Consider the following 8,933-nt stretch of genomic DNA (forward strand, 5'->3'; position numbering starts at 1 on the left):
GTGCCCAGCACGGTCCCAGAGGATAGCTTCTGCCCCCTTTTTTAGTGGGATGTGTTCCTTGACCATTGGAAATGCCATTTTTGTGTCACTTCTAAAGTTTCCTGGCCACACAGAGAATTCCTTAGCCTAACATGCTTCTCTGGAGGTCAAGGTTCATATCTGCAAAGCACCAACCGGGTAGCGGAGTGTGCCTCCTTTGACAAAAGTTGGGAGAAAGGCTGTGGGAAGACATGGGAGGCAGGAGAGGTGGGGCCAGGCCTTCCCAGGGGGATTTGGGGATCCCCGTAGTGGGGATTAACTGGACTCTTCCATCAGGATGATCCGATCCCAGCTGTTTATTGTAGAATTCCCTTGGAGCTCAGAATTCCAAAGGGAGAGGACAGAGGCTTTCCTGGGTTGGCCACTGCCTTCAGGGGCAGCCATTGTGTCCCAAAGAAGCTAGAGGCTCTGTTGATACAGAAGAAAGGGGTGTGGGCTGCTTAGAGAGGAGCAGGAGACACAGCCTTCTTGGAGTGCCAGTGCTGCTCCTCTCAGGTGCGCATGTGGTACCCTGAGCTCATCCAGGGGTGCACAGCTATCCCAGAGCCACCCGTGGGTCCTCAGGCCCTGTGTCTCCCAGTGCAAGGACCCTAATCCCGCTGTGCCCTCACCTGTTTCCCCAGCACCTACAACTTCTCCACCGATGGCTTCCACAGTGCAGCCACGGGGGCCAGCCTGTGCCTGGGCACCAGGGTGTACGGCGCTGTGGACTGGATGTGGAAGCTGACCTTCTGCCACCAGCGGGTGAAGGAGATGTACAACACCTACTGGGACAACGTGGGTGGTGAGTGAGGGGACTTCCACAGGACGGACTGGGCAGTGGGAGAGCAGCGACAGTCCCCAGGACCAGCCGGTAGCATTTGATTCCCTGACTTTGAGGGGGAGGAAGCCCGGGACAGGCACCTCCTGTCCCTGAACACTGGGCCCCCAGAGCATAAGCTGGGCGCGGTTGAGTACCCCTAGCTGGACCTGAGGCTCGCCAAGGTACTCCCCATAGCAGTGTCACCGAGCCCGGAGTCGGATGGGTTTTTTGTCTCATGGATTCAAAGAATGAGACTCGCAGAGTCTGAGGTGAAAGGCAGCTGTAGGAACTTACCAAGGCCAAGTGAAGTAAGCTCCAGGGACGGGAGGCGACCCCAGAGGACTGGCCGGGCATTTTCCCTTCCTTGGAAAGGCTGCGGACTCCAGGTAACATTTTTCCCGATTTTAAAATAAACATTCCCCAAGTTTCTCAGCACATCCCTGGTGCATGGCCAGTCTCCTCCTCCTGACCTCACCAGTGGCTTCCACCTGAGGACTCATGAGAAATGCAGGGTCTGTGGCCTCCTCACACCTGCTGATCCAAAACTCAAGAGCTGGCCAGGGTCTGTGCTCCAGCAGGCATCCAGGCAATGCTGGGGCCCTGTGGCCTGAGGGCCAGGGCTGGGTCCAGAGCAGCGCAGAGCTGGACAGAGATGCACAACCCTAGGCCCTGTCCCAAGCCACTAACTCAGAATCTGTGTCTTTAATACGATTCCCTCGGTAACAATGGAGCACCAGGAGCCACTGGTTACCAAACAAGTTTCCCCATCTCCACTCCCTCAAGAATATCCGCAGCCAATTCTCTGGGTTGACTGATTCTCTGGGTTGACTGATTCTCTGGGTTGACTGATTCTCTGGGTTGACTGATTCTCTGGGTTGACTGATTCTCTGGGTTGACTGATTCTCTGGGTTGGCTGATTCTCTGGGTTGGCTGATTCTCTGGGTTGGCTAATTCTCTGGGTCTGGCTGCAGCCGCCTGAGGCTCAGGGTCCCCAGTTTGTCACGTGCAGCCTTTCCTCGCCACCTAAAGGAGGCGTCTGAAGGGGGCTGGAGGCAAGTTGGTGGGCAATGGTCAGGTCCTGGGTCAGTAGTTCCAGGATTCTCCAGGCCAGTGGTTCTCAATGGGAGAACCTCAGGAGGCCTTGGGGCCTCCAGATGGCCTGGCACCTGGAGGTGAACGAGGGTCTAAGACAGCAGGGGCGTGCCTTCCATGTCCTGGGCCCTCCATTCCCAGAACCAGGAAAGTTGGTTTTCATCCCGGACAGGACCCGTCTCTGTCCCATGCTGACATGTCCTAGCTGCGGGGCCTTCAACAGGAGGGAGCCATGTGCTTGGGTAGGGAGACAGTGGAGGCCCTCTGCTCCCCCGCCACATCAAGGCCCAGGAAATGCCCTGGGCTTCATCGGTCTGCTCTGTTCTCCCCAAGCTGGGGCAAGGTACCTGGTGTCAATAGGGCACTACCACTGGCAGGAGCCAGCCCCGCCCCGCCAGCTACTTCAGCACCAGAAAACGAGCCAGGTGCAGGACTGCAGCCTCCAGCCAGAGGCCAGCACAGACCCTAGGGTGCCGAGGGGGGAGGGTGCTCAGAGGGGGTGACTGCAGGACACAGGCTGGACAGGAGGCACTCAGGGAGTCAGTCGAATCCCAGAGGCCGAGAGCAGACTTGGAGCCTATGCCTGACATTGTCCTCTCTTTAAGGACAATTCCAAGAAGCCACACAGCACTTCCACTGCTCACCTGCCAAAACTTCCGTCACATGAGCACACCTAGCTGAGCGGAAGCTGGCAATGGAGACTTTTAGCCCAAAGAGCACCAGCCCCTTAAAAACCAAGGGTTTTATTACAAATGAAGATTTTTAAAATTCTTAATATTTACTAAAAAGAAGGATGGATGGTGGGAGGCCAATCACTGTGTTTCCTCCACAAACAGCAAATGAAAAATCCCTGAGAACAACAATTCTTCTGCTTTTCAGGAAGATAAATAGGCGGGGGAAGCTGGAGGGGCTCGAGGTGGGGGATGGGAGGAGAGTATCTAGATCCTTTGGGGCCTTGTGGGGTGGTGGGTCACCCAGTGGAGAAGGTGATGGCAGACAGCACAGGCTCAGGGCAGGATTGTGTCACAGCGAGGTCATTGTCCCTGCACACACAGCCCTGCCTAGTGGATGGATGGATGGATAAGTGGATGGATGGATGGGTAAGTGGATGGATGGATGGGTAAGTGGATGGATGGATGAGTAAGTGGATGGATGGACGATGGATAGATGATGGATGGATGGATGAATGAATGATGGATGAATGAGTGGATGGATAAGTAGATGGATGGATGGATGGATGGATGAGTGTATGTATGGATGAATGGATGGCTGAGTAGATAAACCGGTGGATGGATGGCCTGATGGAGGGTGGAAGTATCATTCAGTGGATGGATTCATCAACCCATCAGGTGACCCCAGGAGAGGTTAGGAGGGGCTGCTGGGTGGAAGTTGGCGCTGGGTGCCATCTGATTGAGTCCTACGGGTACAGTAGCTCACTCCCCTTCCCCAACTCTGTCCCTCTACCATTTTTAATATAACCACAGCACCTCTATTTCCTTTCTCTACAGGATTGATAGGAGCTCCCTAAAGAGAGACCTGGCTACAGCTCCAAGTGGAGCTGGAGGTGCTGACAGACCTCTGGCTCAAGCACTCCCTGAAGGCGCTAAACCTCATCAACTCCCGGCAAGTAGGAGCCCTGTTTCACTCTGCACCACTGAGCTTTCCAGGAGACAGTGGTGGCTCCACCTCCCACACTTAGGAGAGCTGGATGCCTCCAGCAGCCCTTCCTAAGCTTCCTGTGGGAGGCACAGTGGCTGCCTTGCCCTGATAGCATAGCCCAGGAAGTAGCGGCAGAGACTTCTTGGGGTCCAGCAGGTCTCAGGGTTCTGGATTCTCTCCAACGATCAGAAGGGGCTGGGCACAGTGGCCCACACCTGCAGTCCCAGTGACTCAGGAGGCTGAAGCAGGAATAATGCAAGTTCAAGGCCGGCCTCAGCACCTAGCAAGGCTCTGTCTCAAAATAAAATAAAAAGGGCTAGAATGGAGCTCAGAACTGGCACTTGGTCTCCAGTTTGCCCCTGCCCCCACCCTCCCTATTGTCCTACATTCAGTCCCTGTGACCCAATTACGTCACCTAGACACTTGCAGCTAATTAAACAAACACATGCATCTTGCAATAAACATTTGCTATTAAATAAGCAAGGTTGTGGCTCGGTGGTAGAGCGCTCGCCTAGCATGTGAGAGGCCCTGGGTTCCATCCTCAGCACCACATAAAAGTAAATATATAAAGGTATTGTGTCCATCTGCAACTAAAAATGTTTTTAAAAAATAAGCAAAGTATTATACCTATGTTGCATGTTAACATCAACCAGCTAGAGGCCCTGGGCTCCACCCACACCTGACCATGACCTCAGAGTCATCACCAACTCCAGGCTCCTGCTGCAGGGTGGGGAGGCCTGGCCTTTGAGTTCTAATCCCCAGTTTCCTTACTCAGGCCCAACTGTGTCAACCTGTTGGTCACCACCACCCAACTGATCCCTGCCCTGGCCAAAATCCTGCTGTATGGACTGGGTTCCATGTTCCCCATCGAGAACATCTACAGTGTCACCAAGACAGGTAGGGTGCAGCCAGCCTTCAGGGAAGCAGGAGCTGGGGGCTAGCAGGGGCTGGCCGGGGGTGGAAGGGGCTGGCTTCCCGTCCTGGGAACAGGGTAGCCAGGGAAAGGTCACAGGGGAGGTTTACTGACCTGTCCATGACCCTGACAGCCCTTTCACCAGGGTGGACAACTAGAATTGGATAACAGGAAATTAATAGCACTGAATGGAACTGAGGGCTTTCCTCCTGCATGACTAGAATGAGCAGCTGATTTGCACCACTTATCTTCTTTTTATGTCAGGGAATGTTGTTTTTCTTTTTTGTGTGCGGGGAGCTGATTTTTTGGGGGTTGGTAACCTGGAATTGAGCTCAGGAACACTCGACCACTGAGCCACATCCCCCAGCCCTATTTTGTATTTTATTTAGAGACAGGGTCTCACTGAATTGCTTAGCTCATTGCTTTTTGATGAACTGGCTTGGAACTCATGATCCTCCTGCCTCAGCCTCCCAAGCTTCTGGGGTTACAGGTGTGCTCCACTCTGCCTGGCATTTTTTCAATTCTCATATTACCTGGAAATGTATATGAATACAAAATAAAGCTTGTTAGTGGACGTGTTTTTGATCAGAAGTTCTTACCTTTTTTTTTTTTTTTTCTGGAGAAGAAAAAAAATCGATTTCTAGTTCTTCGGAAGCAAAGTGTCTTAGAGCAGCTCTTTGCTTTTAGCCTGTAGTGATTTTGTAAGTCTGACCATGACTTAAAGAAGCCTTTAGAGTTTAAAATAACCGCAATTCAGGCCAAAAAGGTTATTAGACTAACATTTGCAAACAAAACCTTGGGGGCCTTCTCATTTTCTTCCCTGGCTCCTCTAGGCAGGTGTCCTTGGTACCTCTTACTTTTATGATATTTTTAAAAATTTAATTGTGATAATTTAACAATATAAAATGTTTGTTTATCCGTGGGTTTGGGGATTTGGTTTTGCTTTGGTTTTTGGCACCGCTGGGGTCACCCAGGGCCTAGCTAGCTGTGCAGGTGCTCTGGGCACCGGATCCAGGTGCTGCAGGGAGTGCTGCAAGGGGCACTGCGGGGGGGGGGAGTGCACCACGGCTTTGGGCTGCCCCGCGAGAGGCTTCTTCCTGATGTCGCTGGGGCTTGAGCAAGTGCTCGACCTCCATGGGGCTGCGTTGCCATCTGTTGGGTGGGGATGGTCCCAGCGCTGGTCCTCACGGAACCGGGGTCTCTTCCTCCCTCCCTCCCTCCCTCCCTCCCTCCCTCCCTCCCTCCCTCCCTCCCTCCCTCCTTGTGTACCTGGAAGGAGAGCTGCTTCAAGAGGATAATGCAGAGGTTCCGCAGGAAAGCCATCTATATCATGATCGACAATGGTGTGGAAGAGGAGCAAGCAACCAAAAAGGTACCTACCGCCCGCCCTATCCTGCCCAGCTCTCCTCCTCCCGCTCCAGGCGGGCTCCTCCCGGCCATCGCTGGGCAGTCTATTCCCATTTGCAGATCCCAGAAGCATCCTGAGTAATTTCCTTCTGCAAATCCCCCTTATGCCTCTGGCTGCGCCCTTGGTAGACCTGGCCTGTTTATGCGTGCCTCGCGGGGATCCCAGAGGCATTCAGCGGGGGCTGGCCAGCAGGGCGCACACAAGTGTTTGCGTTTTATTGAAAGTTCGCCAACTGTGTTCCAGGAACGCTTCCCAGTTAATAAAGACAGCATTAAGCTAATGAAAAAGAAAACCCCGCATCTGTGATCTCTGGTGTGAGGAGAGAGCAGGGGGTTCTGTGGCCGCCACAGAGGATAGGAAAGGTAGCAGAATACAACAGTTACTAATAGGGCATCATGTAAAACTGTGGATGTGTAACCAGCGTGATGCTGCAATCTGTATACGGGGTAAAAATGGGAGTTCATAACCCACTTGAATCAAAGTGTGAAATATGATATGTCAAGAACTATGTAATATTTTGAACAACCAACAATAAAAATAAAAAAAAACATAAAAAAAGAAAGGTGGGGAGAATCTTTCTTTGAATGATGATATTTAAGCTTTCATAATTCCAACTGGTTATTATACCCATAACCTGGATGGTTTGAAATATTTGTCACTGCTGTTACAGGCTCACATTAAGTGTATGTTATTGCACACTATAATCTTGCATGACAAAGAATTTCTTTGCACATCTGAGCTATCATCTGTGCAAGTCCCTAACTTGATTGCCTTACTATCTATGATGTTTTTGGTTATTTTCACTAAAGCCAAAGCACTTCAAAAATTTGCAGGTAACTTTACAAGCAACTACAATGATTGGAGGAAAAACTATTAAATTCACTATGAAAGAAAATTATTAGAAAATGTAAAATATTAGATAGTATATTAGAGGATTAGACTATTTTTTATTTTTTAATTTTTTTTCTTGTATTTTTTTTGTTCTAGTTAGTTACATATGACAGTACAATGACCTTGACATATCATATATTTGAATCAGATGGGATATAATTTCTCATTTTTCTGAGTGTACAGGTTGCAGAATCATATTGGTCATGTAGTCACATATATACACACAGTAATAATAATGTCTGTTTCATTATACAATCCTTCCTATCCCCTCATCTCCTCCCCTCCCTTCCCATCACTTCTTTCTACATAATCTAAGGTAATACTATTCTCTTTTTTCCTCACATCTTCATACATGTGTTTTGTATAATGATGAGGGTCTCCTTCCACCATCCATGCAATTCCTCTTCTCCCTCCCTTTCTTTGGGAGGCTATTTTATTGGCAGGAACTTTAATCTGGTATAACATGCAAAAATAAAACAATTATAAAGCTATATTGTGAAAAGCAGTTAGCCTATCATTAAGAAATCCTGTTCATGTGTTTAAGATTAATGTTTGATGAATATTGAAAGTTGTGATTATCAGGAGGGAAGTGCATGAAGCATCATAATTACTCATATGATATCCACATGTTGATAGACAAATGTAAAGAGGCCATGAGCATCTCTAAGAGTGGTTTTACACTTATTCTCCAATAGGAAAACTTATTTAGGAGTAATAGAAAGTTCTGAGTTTACTGTAAGTCTTGCCATTTACTTAAAGAATGGTCTGAATAATTGCTTCCAATATAGCATTGCCAAACCTAGGCCCAACTAGCATAGTGCCTAGATAGAACATAAGAATAATAGTTGGGCTGGGGATGTGGCTCACGCAGTAGCGCACTCGCCTGGCATGTGTGCGGCCCAGGTTCTATCTCAGCACCACATACAAACAAAGATGTTGTGTCTACCAAAACTAAACAATAAATATTAAAACTCTCTCTCTCTCTCTCTCTCTCTCTCTCTCTCTCTCTCTCTCTCTCTCTCCCTCTCAAAAAAAAAAGAGTAATGGTAATTATGAGTATTTCTGCTTATTTCTGTTAAGAGTACATTTTGTCTACAAGTCACTTTATTTTCATGTCCTCAAAACATGATGATTTTTTTTTACTCATAAAATGTGAACATATATTTGTAAATATTTTCTCTCTTATAAGGGGTTAATATATAAGAATGTCCTACACCTAATAACAAACAAATAAGTGAACAGACAACAACAAAATTCCCAAACAGTTACAACATGGTAAAATGACTCAAATATATTTTTCTCTAAGAGGACAAATTAACAACTATCAGGTATATGAAAATGGGCTGAACATCACTAATAACTAGGGAAATATAAATTTAAATCACAGTAAGATATTATCTCACACCTGTTAGGATGAATATTTTGTTAAAAATAGACAACAAGTATTGGCAATTATGTGAAAGAACTGGAACACTTCTACATTGTTGTTCCAAATGTAGAATGCAGCAATCATTATGGAAAACAATATGAAGGTTCTTCAAGGAATTAAAAATAGACCTCCCATATAATCCAGCATTTCCACTTCTAGGTATGCTTTCCAAAAAAAACTATAATAAAGATCTCAAAGAAATCTCCCTCCTCACATTCATTTCAATATTATTCACAATAATGTTGAGGCTCAGAGTGTAACACCACAAAATATGGCTCCTTGGCAATTGAGAAAATTACAAATGCAAAAAGGTGACTGTGACTTTTCCACTTTCTGTGTGAACTTGTCATAAAAGAATTCTTTGACCTAATTCACATGAAGCACGTCATAGGACTCTCATTATGGAAGGGTCCTCTCCTACACTGAGAAGCCATAAAACAGCAGAAACAGGCAGACCTTTCTGGGTCTTTCTCCACCCCTGTTTAATACAATGGTGTCATACTCTTTGTCCCATCACAGTTGTATATAACTGCACATTCTTCATCAAATATGAGACTTTGTTTCCCCTCATTTTGGGGATCTTTAATTCTAAAAGGTCGTATGATACACAAAATATTGGTAAAATAAAGTTGTATACTTTTATTGTCTTTTTTTTAAAGAGAGGGAGAGAGAGAGAGAATTTTTAATATTTATTTTTTTA

Source organism: Urocitellus parryii (assembly GCF_045843805.1).
Source record: "Urocitellus parryii isolate mUroPar1 chromosome 10 unlocalized genomic scaffold, mUroPar1.hap1 SUPER_10_unloc_1, whole genome shotgun sequence".
In the NCBI taxonomy this organism is placed as follows: Eukaryota; Metazoa; Chordata; class Mammalia; order Rodentia; family Sciuridae; genus Urocitellus; species Urocitellus parryii.